Source organism: Phyllobates terribilis, unplaced genomic scaffold, assembly GCF_046119375.1.
Source record: "Phyllobates terribilis strain yellow unplaced genomic scaffold, ASM4611937v1 Scaffold_2__4_contigs__length_985480577, whole genome shotgun sequence".
NCBI classification, from domain to species: Eukaryota; Metazoa; Chordata; class Amphibia; order Anura; family Dendrobatidae; genus Phyllobates; species Phyllobates terribilis.
Window position 1 is genome coordinate 197,230,958 of NW_027362762.1, and position 13,847 is coordinate 197,244,804.

Here is a 13,847-nt window from a genome sequence, read left to right on the forward strand (position 1 = left end):
AAACTAACGATACTCTTCTGGCTACCTTGCTAGAAGCGGGTATAAGTAGCCCACGTCCCTGAGTGTACCGTGTGGTGCTCACCCGTATGGCCGGTGACTCGGGGCCTTCTAGTAGCTTCCGCTCCACGACAGCGGTGCTGGTCCCACGCGTGTGACCGTGCCTTCAGGTTTCTGGGCCAGAGGACCTGCAATCCCCTGCCGGTTGGTTTCTGCTGCTGGATAGGAGTTAGTCCCCACAGCCTCGGACTCCGGGTCCGGAGATAACTTCTCAGTCAGGGCGAGCTCTGCAGCTGCCAGCCCCTGACTCCTTGTAGTACTGCTGCCACAGAGCTCCTGATGTTCTTCCTATGCTGCTTCTCTTCTCTACTCTTGTTCTCTCTCTCTCTCCTAACCCTGCCTCAGCCCCAGGTTTATATAGGGGAAGTTCTTCCCCTCCCAGGACTGGGCAGGAGGTGTGGCATGCATAAGATCCCTGACCAAGAGACCTCCCACCTGCTCTCAGACATAACATTGCTGTTACTGTGGAAACCAGATCCCTGGGGTGCCACATATGCAACATATAGTATATTAATGTTGTGAATTGTCAATGTGGTTTTTTTCAGGATGTTATTCTTTTAAGACTGGGATGCACAACATTTTTAGTCCAAGTGCCACATTGCCATACTAACCTTATCCCAAGGGCCGCAAAAAAATGAAAGGGGTACTTAATTGAATACATCACCAGAACTACCATCAGTACATGAATACTAATATATTCCATATCTCCTCCACACTGCTTCTCTGCATAATGCACCCCCACCCCATTGCCCCTCAATACATTATGGCTTCTTTCACAATCTCCCCCAAATTGCCTCATAATATCCCCATTGCCTCATAATGTGGCCTAGCAGTGACACTATTCCTCCCCTCTGCCTGGCCCCTCATCTAAAATAATTGCACATTTCATCTTCATCTCCTCCATGGAGTGCTTACTGGTGCCCGCCGTGTCCTCGCCACCTCTGCGGCGCCAACAACAGCAGTAGTGTGATGAGGTAAACAGCATATTAATGTCATCACTGAAAGACGTGAATACATTTGAATATAGGAAGAAGGAAGCTGGCATTTCCCGAACATTTATGAGGGCCACAACAAACCCTTTGGTGGGTCACATGTTATGCAGTCCTGCTCTAAGAAATATGAGGTGACATGTACATATATGGCCTGCTTTATGGGGCTGTTTTCCGTTATTGTTTCTTTTTAACCCCTTTACCCCCGAGGGTGGTTTGCACGTTAATGACCAGGCCAATTTTTACAATTCTGACCACTGTCACTTTATGAGGTAATTACTCTGGAACGCTTCAACGGATCCCCCTGATTCTGAGATAGTTTTTTCATGACATATTGTACTTCATGATTGTGGTAAAATTTCTTTCATATCACTTGCGTTTATTTGTAAAAAAAATGGAAATTTGGCGAAAATTTAAAAAATGTTGCAATTTTAAAAATTTTAATTTTTATGCTCTTAAATCAGAGAGATATGTCACACAAAATAGTTAATAAATAACATTTCCCACATGTCTACTCGACATCAGCACAATTTTAGAACCAAAATTTTTTTTTGTTAGTGAGCTATAAGGGTTAAAAGTTGATCAGCGATTTCTAATTTTTACAATAAAATTTACAAAACCATTTTTTTTAGGGACCACATCACACCTGAAGTCATTTTGAGGGGTCTTTATGACAGAAAATACCCAAAAGTGACACCATTCTAAAAACTGCACCCCTCAAGGTGCTCAAAACCACATTCATGAAGTTTATTAACCCTTCACGTGCTTCACACCAATTAATTGAACGTGAAAGGAACATATGAACATTTAACTTTTTTTCACTAAAATTTTATTTTAGACCCCAATTTTTTATTTTCACAAGGGTAAAAGGAGAAATTGGACCCCAAAAGTTGTTGTGCAATAAGTCCTGGGGGAAAGCCATTGTTTGGGCGCACGGCAGGGCTTGGAAGGGAAGGAGCGCCATTTGATGTTTTCAATGCCAAACTCGCTGGAATTCACAGCGGACCCCATGTCGCGTTTAGAGAGCCCCTGATGTGCCTAAACAGTGGAAACCTCCCACAAGTGACCCCATTTTGGAAACTAGACCCCTTAAGGAACTTATTTAGATGGGTGGTGAGCACTTTGAACCCCCAAGTGTTTTGCAAAAGTTTATGACGTAGAGCCAAAATCATTTTTTTTCCACAAAAATGATATTTTAGCCGCAATAGTTTTATTTTCATGAGGGTACTAGGAGAAATTGGACCCCAAAAGTTGTTGTGCAATTTCTCCTGAGTACGGTGATATCTCATATGTGGGGGAAAGCCATTGTTTGGGCACACGGCAGTGCTCGGAAGGGAAGGAGCGCCATTTGACGTTTTCAAAGCAAAACTCGCTGGAATTCACAGCGGACCCCATGCCACGTTTTGAGAGTCCCTGATGTGCCTAAACAGTAGAAACCCCCCACAAGTGACCCCATTTTGGAAACTAGACCCCTCAGAGAACTTATTTAGATGTGTGGTGAGCACTTTGAACCCCCAAATGTTTTGCAAAGGTTTATGACGTAGAGCCGTGAAAAAAAAAAACATTTTTTTTCCACAAAAACGATCTTTTAGCCGCAATATTTTTATTTTCACGAGGGTACTAGGAGAAATTGGACCCCATAAGTTGTTGTGCAATTTCTCCTGAGTACGCTGATACCTCATGTGTTGGAGAAAACTACTGTTTGGGCGCATGTCAGGGCTCGGAAGGGAAGGAGTGACGCTTTGGAATGCGGACTTTGATGGAATGGTCTGCGGGCGTCATGTCATGTTCTCAGAGCCCCTGATGTGCCTAAAGAGTGGAAATGCCCAATAAGTGCCCCCTTTTTGGAAACTAGACCCCCAATGAATTTATCTAGATGTGTGGTGAGCCCATTGAACCCCCAGGTGCTTCACAGAAAATTATAATGTTGACTTGTGAAAATAAAAAAAAAAACATTTTTTCCACAAAAATGCTAAAAAATATATTTTTACAAGGGTACCCGGAGAAATTGTACCCCATAAGTTGTTGTGCAATTTCTCCTGAGTACGCTGATACCCCATGTGTTGGAGAAAACTACTGTTTGGGCGCATGTCAGGGCTCGGAAGGGAAGGAGTGACGCTTTGGAATGCAGACTTTGATGGAATGGTCTGCGGGTGTCATGTCACGTTCTTAGAGCCCCTGATGTGCCTAAACAGTGGAAATGCCCAACAAGTGCCCCCTTTTTGGAACTGATACCCGATTTTTGAATCCTATCATGTAGTGTTATACGTCAGTTGTGTAGGACAACCTGACGAACACTACACAACTGACGTATGACAACCTGACGAACACTACACAACTGACATAGGACAACCTGACAAACACTACGTCAGTTGTGTAGTGTTCATCAGGTTGTCATATGTCAGAAATTATAAACCTATAAAAAGAGCTCGCAATCATAATCTAGACACCCCAGAGGAGAGAGGAAAAAGAGAGATGTGGTAGGAATCCGCTAGGATATGTGTAGAGGACACCACTCTCAGTCAAATAACAGCCAGAGATATAGCTATTATTGCAAAATTCAATATGTTTTATTATACAAAATACAACATGTGATATACAGCGATAAAAAAAACATGAATGAGTGACTAGGATGAGAGGCCAGATAGAGGGTAAGGTCGAAAATACCCCAGAAGGAGGAAAGAAAACCTTAACCCAGCTGCAGACATATCCACATGATATGTACCCAGGTATTGTGTACAATCATACAATATAATCTGTGTCTAACTGTAAGTCTAAGGTTAGACATACAACACAGCAGGCAAATCAACGTGCCTGAAGTGATATGATTAGATGACATCAATATGTAAAAATCAAAGTTGCCAAACGTTACCTTGGGACATAGTGATGACCAGATGTGGAGTCTGCAGAGGGGAATGAACAGCGCACCTCGACGCGCGTTTCACCAAAGTGGCTTCGTCAGGAGGCGTGGCTAAAGGTGGGTCAGTGGGTGTATATGTATGGAGTGACAGCAGCGTCAGTCCAATGAACACACACCCCGTCGTAGCGTCCCACCCACTCAGGCGTCCGAGCGAGTCCAACACCACCGGGCACAGCAGGAAGGGAGGACACGTCATCCCCTCCGCTGTCTAGGCGACCAAGGGCACGCCCACGACGCCTGGGCCGCAAAGCGGCATGCGAGCGGAGGGTCACAGCGAACGGAAGTGGATATGAGAGCGTGAGTGTGATGATTGCGGTCATGAACGAGTCCACTGTCAATAAGTGGGTGGCCAGTACACAAATCGACAGGGAGTCGCTCGGATCCACAGGTGGTTAGACAGATAAGGAAGGGGTATATCGAATAAAATATAAGAGAATGGTAGGAGATATATGGGATAAAGAATGTAAATGTATATAGATTAAATCCAGTTAGAGGTTGAATAAATAAGTGGTGTGCAGGTATAGCACACTATTAGTGAATATATGCATTAGATTTATGTATACAGCCATGTGAGTATAATATATATAAATAATGCATATTATGAGGTAGTGCTCCAATGTAATCAAAAGCATATTACCCCATCTCCTAAATGATCATGTTGCATAAACAACAATTAATAGGCTGGCCGTATTTTGACAAATAGAGTCCCATGTACAGAGAACTAAGAGGCAAATGCAAGCAATAGTCGTCCATGTCCAACATATTGATCCGAATAGATAAAACTAAAGAGTTCAAATGGCATAATCTCAAAAATGTATATTATGGTCACAGTAAGCTAAAACGGAAAAGGTCAAAGCTTGCATATCTGATGAATATGTCCATTATTCAGATACAATCTTCATATATGGTTGAATTCGTGGATCATCAGAGATGGTATATGTCAGCACACACTCATCACTCCCATAGGTCAAACGCTGTTAATGTTGAGGTACAGAGAGGTATCTAGGATGAGGCAAAGACAGCAGTTAAAATCATATACAAGACACACAGAAATAGATAAAATGGACTATACAACCCGCCGGTTCTTTAGACCAAGAAGGACTTGAAACTCACATACTCGTTGAGTCTAAGAGGAGCTACTGTGTTTAGGACCGTTATCCAACGGGTTTCTTTTTGTAATAATTTTTGTTTGACGTTACCCCCTCTGATCCCCAAATAGACGTGGTCAATACCGTCAATATGTCAGAAATTAATTTAGTAGTCCGTGGAAGTATGGTACCTTTTAAAGCAGTCTTTCATGCACAGGCCAGGTTTGTCGGGGCAGGTATCACATTGATAAATGGTGTCCTTGAGTATTCCCCTTTTATAACACACTCGGCACTTCTTTTGTGACTTACCTTTTTTTCGTCTGTGAGCGATCTGCCTTGGGAAATGCTGGCCCGGTACAATTCGAGGTCCTTCAGTTCCAGAAGTAGTGGGGCCCGCTCCGTCACCACTGCCAAATATCAGGGCCTTGATAACTGTCTCCTGAAAGTGAAGGTACAACGCAGAAGTCTGGCCTGCACATTGTGACAGAAGGAAAACTTTGTGCATTGTCATCTGTACGATGTGCACGGCCAGCTTCTTATACCATACCTTGGCCTTTCTCAAAGCACTGTACAGCTGGAGGACTTGATCAGAGAGATCAACTCCCCCATGTACTTGTTGTACCCCACTCCACAGTCTGGTTTGGCGACCTGTGTAGTGGAACCTCGTACAGTGCTGAGGGTGCTGCCATCACCATGTATGGTGGTCAAGAGAAGGACATCCCTCTTGTCCTTGTACTTGACCACCAACAGGTGGTCGCTACATTGGGCTCTGCTCTCACCCCTTCTGAGCAGCTGCCCAATCAGCATCTTTGGGAGGCCTCTCTGATTTTTGCGGACAGTACCGCAGGCTGTGGTACATCGCGCAGAGAGGGACTTGAAGAGAGGGACACTGGTATAAAAGTTATCCACGTACAAGTGATAACCTTTATCCAGCAGTGGGTGCACCAAGTCCCTCACAATTTTGCCACTCACTCCCAGAACAGGGGGGCATTCAGGGGGTTCAATCCGGGAGTCCTTCCCTTAATAAACTCTAAACTTGTGAGTGGACCCTGAGGTACTCTCACAAAGTTTATACAGCTTGATCCCATACCTGGCCCTCTTACTGGGTAGGTACTGCCGGAATCCAAGCCACCCCTTAAAATGAACTAGGGACTCATCCACGCAGATGTCCCTTTGGGGCGCATACACTTCAGAAAACTTGTTGTTTAAGTGCTCGATGACCAGCCGAACTTTGAAAAGATGATCAAAGTTCGGGTCATCGCGTGCAGGACACCTTGCATTATCGTTATGTTAGGCGTCGGTCTGGGGCTGGATTTGAAATGGGTCCAGGACCTTCTGTGGTCTCCCATTCCAGGCTAGCTGGGGCTGATACTGCTCAGCATTGTTGTCAGTCCCAACGCCTAGCTGTTCCACGAGCCCTGCAGATTGTCCCCCAGGCATTTGTGCCCAGCAGTGTTAAGCATAGGCTGCAGAGGGAGACAGGGCTCGTGGAGTCTAAGTCCAGGATTCGCCGCACTGAGCATGTCCGTGACCTGGCGGATCATGATTGGTGGGTTGGCACCCACCTGACTCGGTGACCTGGCACTCCCTGATTGGTTCACGGGTAACGTCACCAATAGCGCGTCGCTGGGCAGGGCTTAGTCTTTAAAAGGCCCGCCCACAAACATGGCGGCGCGCTCAGATCATTTGAGCTAGCTGTTTGGTGTGCACGCTTACTCTGGGCTCAAAGAGCCATAGCTTTAGTTAGGCAGGCTGGGCTCAAAGAGCCATAGCTTTAGCTAGGCAGGCCGGGCTCAAAGAGCCATAGCTTTAGTAGGCAGGTAGCTTCGCCTCGCTGACTGGCTCTAACCAGGGGGTTCGTCTTACACCCCGAGCCGCCTGTGAGCTAAATAGAGCGGGTTTGCTCAGTCCGGTAGCACGCCGGCTGAGTGCTCGATTACCCGGCGGGAATCAACCGCACGCTAGCGCCGTCTCCTATAGCGTAGCGCCTGTACCGAAGACAGGGCTACTGCTCATAGTCCGGTCATACGTCTCCCTGCGGTTCTTGGAGATTGTGTGAACCACTTTAGCGCCAATCCCCATAGCGTAGCGCCTGTATCAAAGACAGGGCTACTGCTGTTCCCATGGACGCACGTCTCCCTGCGGTTCTTGGAGATTGTGCGTACCGTCTTACCCTTCCGTGTGCGTTAACACGAAGGGCTAAGATATTTGTTAGGTGCGTTGCCGGTCGCTCTCTCCTCTGTGCAGTAAACGGGGATAGAGCGTACCGCTATACCCTGTCCGGTGTGTAGTTAACACGGAAGGGTTTATCTTTTAGTTGTCGTTTGCCTTTCCACCCGGGAAGTGTTCGGCAGCAGTCCTCTAGGCTGCATCGCGGACCCCGGGGTCGGTTGCGTTCCATTAAATAAAGTTGTCTGCTACCGCTCCCACTAACAGTATCTGAGCACCAGGGTCTTGCCGAACATGGCCGACAACCAGCAACTGCAGCGTTACATACAGCAGCTGGAGACCAGACTTAGGACTCTGGAACAAGCCCCGGTAGCTGATATCACTGCAGTAGCTACCCAGGCGGCCTCGCAAGCAGCCAATATGGTTAACTCAGCTGCATTAAATGCTGCGACAGCTGCAACTGCCCCATTACCCCGTTTTCCTCTCCCGGAAAAAAATTCTGGGGACAGTAAACTCTGTAGGGGTTTTGTTAATGTATGCTCCATTCATTTGGAGATGATGGAGGCACGGTTCCCCTCCGAAAGAGCCAAAGTGGGATATATCATATCATTGCTCTCCCACCGAGCTCTGGAGTGGGCTACTCCCCTGTGGGAGCGAAATGACCCGGTAGTGGCTAATGCGGGTCTTTTTCTCAAGACCTTAAAAGGTATATTCCTAGGGCCCCAGATCACGCACGATATGGCTCTTAAGCTTCTCGCGTTGACCCAGGGTTCGGCCACCGCCAGTCACTATGCCATCCAGTTCAGAACCCTTGCGGCTGAGCTGGATAGGTCTGAGCGGTCGCTTATCCCGGTGTTCTGGAAGGGTCTGGCTGGGCATATTAAAGATGCTCTATCTACCCGAGAGATTCCAACCTCTCTGGAGGAATTAATATCTCTCGCTGACCGTATTGACTTACGTCATGCAGAACACAGGTTAGAGCTAGAGGTTGGCAGTCCCCAGTACCTGTTGGCACCAGGCGTCTTTAGACCCAAATCCAAGACCTCCGACCCAGAGCCTGAGGCTATGGATGTATCCCGGACTGAGTCTAGTCTCTCTCGTTCCCGTTCTGCACATCTCTCGGAGAACCCCGTAAATAAGGGCTCCAAGCAGCCGGTAAAGCGAGTAGGGCTTACCACCGTTGGTGGGGGTACATTAAATTCTGGGCCCTCCTTTTCCAAGCTATCATATAAGGTGATCTTGTCCTTCGGTAAATCTGCAGTTACTGCCAAGGTGTGGGTGGACTCTGGTGCTGAGGGCAATTTTCTATCATCTACATTTGCCCAGAGACATGCCATCTCTACTGAGCCGCTCTCTTGCCCAATGAACATTAGTGTTGCCAATGGGTCACTCCTGGATGTGCAAATCACTCATCGGTCGATCCCTCTCACCATGTCATTCCCTGAGGGCCACCGGGAGGTTATTTCTTTTCTTATTATTCCCGGTGGATTAGACGAGGTGTTGTTGGGTCTCCCCTGGTTACGCTGTCATTCTCCACACATTGACTGGAATTCGGGGAGAATTTCTTCCTGGAGTGAGAACTGTGCATCTCAGTGTTTGGGCAAAGTCACCCGGAGGGTAGGCTCTGATCCTCCTATCATTGCGACATCCGGTACAGATTCCTTGTCGGTTTCCAGGACCCGGTCCTTGTCAGACTATGTCGCAGAGAATTCTCAGGAGGAGAGAGTGTCTGCAGTGTCCTCCAACCCGGTTCCGTCAAGGAAGACGTTTGTTTCCCCTAATCTGCGGAATATGGTGCTCTCCTGGGCTCATGCCCCTAAGTCCGGAGCTCACCTGGGGCTCAAACGTACCACTAAGTCCCTTCTACGGTCCTATTGGTGGCGCCAGGACGTCAAGGACTTTGTTCTCGCGTGTCCCGTCTGTGCGAAAGATAAATCTTTTCGCCAGAGACCGGCGGGTCCTTCCTCTCTGTCACCCGTGAGGGATCCTACGCATAGAGAACCAGTTGTCACTGCTTCCCATCCTAAAAGAGGGTACCCTGTACACCGGAGGGGTCACTGTATCGTGGGTTCCCTCTCTGACCCGTTGGACCACATCCTTGCCCCCCGGCTCATGGAGGAAAATGAGCGTCAAATGGAGGGGGATGATGTTAGGCGTCGGTCTGGGGCTGGATTCAAAATGGGTCCAGGACCTTCTGTGGTCTCCCATTCCAGGCCAGCCAGGGCTGATACTGCTCAGCATTGTTATCAGTCCCAACGCCTAGCTGTTCCACGAGCCCTGCAGATTGTCTCCCAGGCATTTGTGCCCAGCAGTGTTAAGCATAGGCTGCAGAGGGAGACGGGGCTCGTGGAGTCTAAGTCCAGGATGCGCTGCACTGAGCATGTCCGTGACCTGGCGGATCATGATTGGTGGGTTGGCACCCACCTGACTCGGTGACCTGGCACTCCCTGATTGGTTCACGGGTAACGTCACCAATAGCGCGTCGCTGGGCAGGGCTTAGTCTTTAAAAGGCCCACCCACAAACATGGCAGCGCGCTCAGATCATTTGAGCTAGCTGTTTGGTGTGCACGCTTACTCTGGGCTCAGAGCCATAGCTTTAGTTAGGCAGGCCGAGCTTAAAGAGTCATAGCTTTAGCTAGGCAGGCCGGGCTCAAAGAGCCATAGCTTTAGTAGGCAGGTAGCTTCGCCTCGCTGACTGGCTCTAACCAGGGGGTTCGTCTTACACCCCGAGCCGCCTGTGAGCTAAATAGAGCGGGTTTGCTCAGTCCGGTAGCACGCCGGCTGAGTGCTCGATTACCCGGCAGTAATCACCCGCACGCTAGCGCCGTCTCCTATAGCGTAGCGCCTGTACCGAAGACAGGGCTACTGCTCATAGTCCGGTCACACGTCTCCCTGCGGTTCTTGGAGATTGTGTGAACCGCTTTAGCGCCAATCCCTATAGCGTAGCGCCTGTATCAAAGACAGGGCTACTGCTGTTCCCACGGACGCACGTCTCCCTGCGGTTCTTGGAGATTGTGCGTACCGTCTTACCCTTCCGTGTGCATTAACACGAAGGGCTAAGATATTTGTTAGGTGCGTCGCCGGTCGCTCTCTCCTCCGTGCAGTAAACGGGGATAGAGCGTACCGCTATACCCTGTGCGGTGTGTAGTTAGCACGGAAGGGTTTATCTTTTAGTTGTCGTTTGCCTTTCCACCCGGGAAGTGTTCGGCAGCAGTCCTCTAGGCTGCATCGCGGACCCAAGGGTCGGTTGCGTTCCATTAAATAAAGTTGTCTGCAACCGCTCCCCCTAACACGTTGTAATACATGAACTTGTGGATGGCCTCAAAGCGTCTCCGGATCATGACCATTCGGAACACTGGAGTGTTATACAAAATGTCAACACTCCAGTATTGCCGAACCTCTGGCTTCTTCAGGATCCCCATATGAAGGACCAGGCACCAAAACTTCATTTCTACTGCATCTACAGGAGACCAGTTAGAAAATGATGAAGACAGGTTTTGTTCCAAAAAATGATGAGAATATAAATTAGTTTGGCCCATCATGAGATTTATAAAATCATCAGAGAAAAAGACTTTGAAAAAGTCTATTTCTGTGAGGCCGGTGGTGTCAAACTTGATTCCTGATTCTGCCACGAAATCAGGAATCAGTGGCTCATAATTTTCGGGGGGCGAGGTCCATATGGGCACAGTAGTGGGGGGCGCTGGATCATCTTCTCTCCTGCGACGACTGCTGGGCGGTCCAGCAGCACCTGAGGAGGAAGAGGAGGAGGAGGAAGAAGAGGACAATAAGGAGTCGGAAAAGTAAAGAAATGTGGGATCCTCGCCCTCGCTGTCAGTGTCGGAGGCAAGAATAGCGTATGCCTCCTCCGCTGAATAGCAAGTTTGAGATGAGCGGGACATTTTTTTTTCTTATGTATGTGGTGCGTGTGTGTCAGTACTTTATTTAGAGTGTGTGTGTGCATCAGTGTGCTTGGTGTGAACTTTTTTTTTCTGAAAAAAAAAAAAAAAAGGAACTACTGTAGGTGGTGCAAACAGCGAGCACGAGTGCAGATCGGTGAACTATGTCACCAATCAACTCTCGGCAGCTGCTGGGTGTACACACGGATGTGGTGCAAAGGTGGGGGAGTGTAAAACAGCGAGCACGAGTGCGGATCAGTGATATGTGGTCACTAAACAGCGCTCAGCCACTGCAGAAAGTACGGGAAAAAAAAATGGATAAAAGTCAAGCGATCAAGTACTCATCAAGTGATGATCAGTACTTGGTGGGAGAAAGGGGGATTGGAAGGGGGGAAGGAGGAGAGGGGAGAGAGGGGGATTGGGGTGGATGAGGACGGATCAAACAATCCTACTTACAGTTGTCATCTTTCAGATGTCTTCTGTAAGATTTTTTATGGAGCAGGAGCGGCGATTGTGGTGTCACAATCGGACAACGCGACCGCCCTCTAGAAAGGTTAAAAGGTTAGTTGAAAAAAAAAGGGTAAAGTAGCGAGTCCTGATCGGTGATTTGCCTCACCGATCAATGCTCGGTGGCTGCTGGATGCACGCACGGAGGTGGTGCAAAGTGGGGGGGGGGGATTGACAGGGACAAAAAAAAGTCCTGAAAAGCAGCGAGCACGGACGTTGATCAGTGACGTAATCATTGGTCAGCACTAGGCCACTGCAGGACGCACAAAAAAAAAACTGGGGGGAGGGTGATTGGGGGTAAAAGGAGGGGGGGGATAGGGGTGGATGAGGGGAGATGAACTTACCAAAGTCTTCTCTGTTCTTCTTTCAGCAGCAGGATCAGCAGCAGGTTCTGGAAGAGGCTCTGGAGCAGGATCCGCAGCAGCAGGATATGGAGCTGGACACCCAGGACCCAGGAGACTGCAGCAGGACGCCGGAACAGGCGATCCAGGAACCTGGAGACCGCAGCAGGATGCGGGAGCAGCAGCAGAGACTGGTGCAGGTAGCAGAAAGGTCTTGTAGTGTCACAGAAGATTCGGAGGCACTACAAGGCCCAGCACAGTGCAGAACAGTGTGACCGCTCTGTAGAAATCCTCACCAAGTATGAGGATCTGCAGGGCAGTCACAGGGGGGTGATAGGGTGGTGATAGCCAGGTCACAGGCCGGTCACCACCCTGTCACCTCCCGGTCAGGTACTCTGATTGGTACAATCAATGTCATCATCGATCGCACCAATCAGAGATGGATGGGGCCTGGGCACGCACCACAGGGGGTCACAGGGAGGTGACAGGCAGATCACAAGCCGGTCACCGCCCTGTGACCGCCCTGTCACTTGTGTTCAGGTTCTCTGATTGGCGCGATCAATGTCATCATTGATCGTTTCAATCAGAGCTGGCTGGGGGCTTTTCTGACATCACAGGGGGTCATGGGGCATTGACAGGCAGGTCACAAGCCGGTCACCGCCCCGTGACCGCCCTGTTACCTTGTGGTCCCGCTATTAGAATCATAGAATGGTAGAGTTGGAAGGGACCTCCTGGGTCATCTGGTCCAACCCCCTGCTCAAAGCAGGATTCACTAAATCATCTCAATAGAATCATAGAATGGTAGAGTTGGAAGGGACCTCGGTGCGATCGATGTGATCGGCGATCGCACCGATCATAGCAGTATGGGGCCAGGGCTGGGGTCTCCTAGCAACAGCCTAGGATCGGTGCTCTTAGGAGCACCAATCCTAGGCTGCACATCACTGTTTCTGGCAATCTGATTGCCGGAAACAGTGAGAAATGCTGTGATTGGCTGTTCAGAATTGAACAGCCAATCATAGTGATTGTGGGTGCGCGGGGGCGGCTACACCCCCCGAGATGCCGGCGCCATCTACCCTAAGGTAAGATGGCACCAGAAATTTAATGCGATCACCGCGACCGAAGTAGCGGTGTTGCATTAAAGATAGGGCGTACTAATACGTATCAGGCCCATAAGGCCCAGGGCACAGATACGTATTAATAAGCCCTGGGCCAGAAAGGGGTTAAAGGGAATCTGTCAACGGTCTTTTGCTATTTAACCTGACAGGAGCATAATATACAGCAAGAGAGCATGATTTTGGGGATGTGTCACTTATTAAGCTGTGTGTTGTAGTTTCAATATAATCAATGCTTTATTAGCAGAGGAAACAGGGATTCTATTAAAACTGCAGCCAGCAAGTGAAACATCAATGAAATCAGGCTCTCTGCCTCTGCATTATGCTGCTCTCAGATTAAGTGGCAAAACTCTGGTGTCAGATTCACTTTAATTAATAATCATAACTGCTGCTGAAGGACCCGTAAGATGGGTCACATAACCAGGGATCATAGTAGAGTATTGCAGATTATATAAATATAAGTGTCACGGGGATACCACAACAGAGAAGGGCCAGGAGATTGCGGTGTCTGGTTATCTGAACTCCTGCACTGGTTAGAACTGCTTCACCATCATACCAAACAGTGAAGGTTTGCTTTGCTCTGGCATTGCTAGGGTTAATCAGTTCAGTTGAGCTCCTGGAGATCTCCATCATGGATTGCTTCAGCTGTTCTGTGTTGGACACTCCCCTCTGGTGTATATGCTTGCCACTGGCATTTGGGAATTGCCAGTGATAGTTCATTCTGCCTGGTTTGTAGCTGGAGGAGTGGTTTAGTATTTGGAGTTGGCG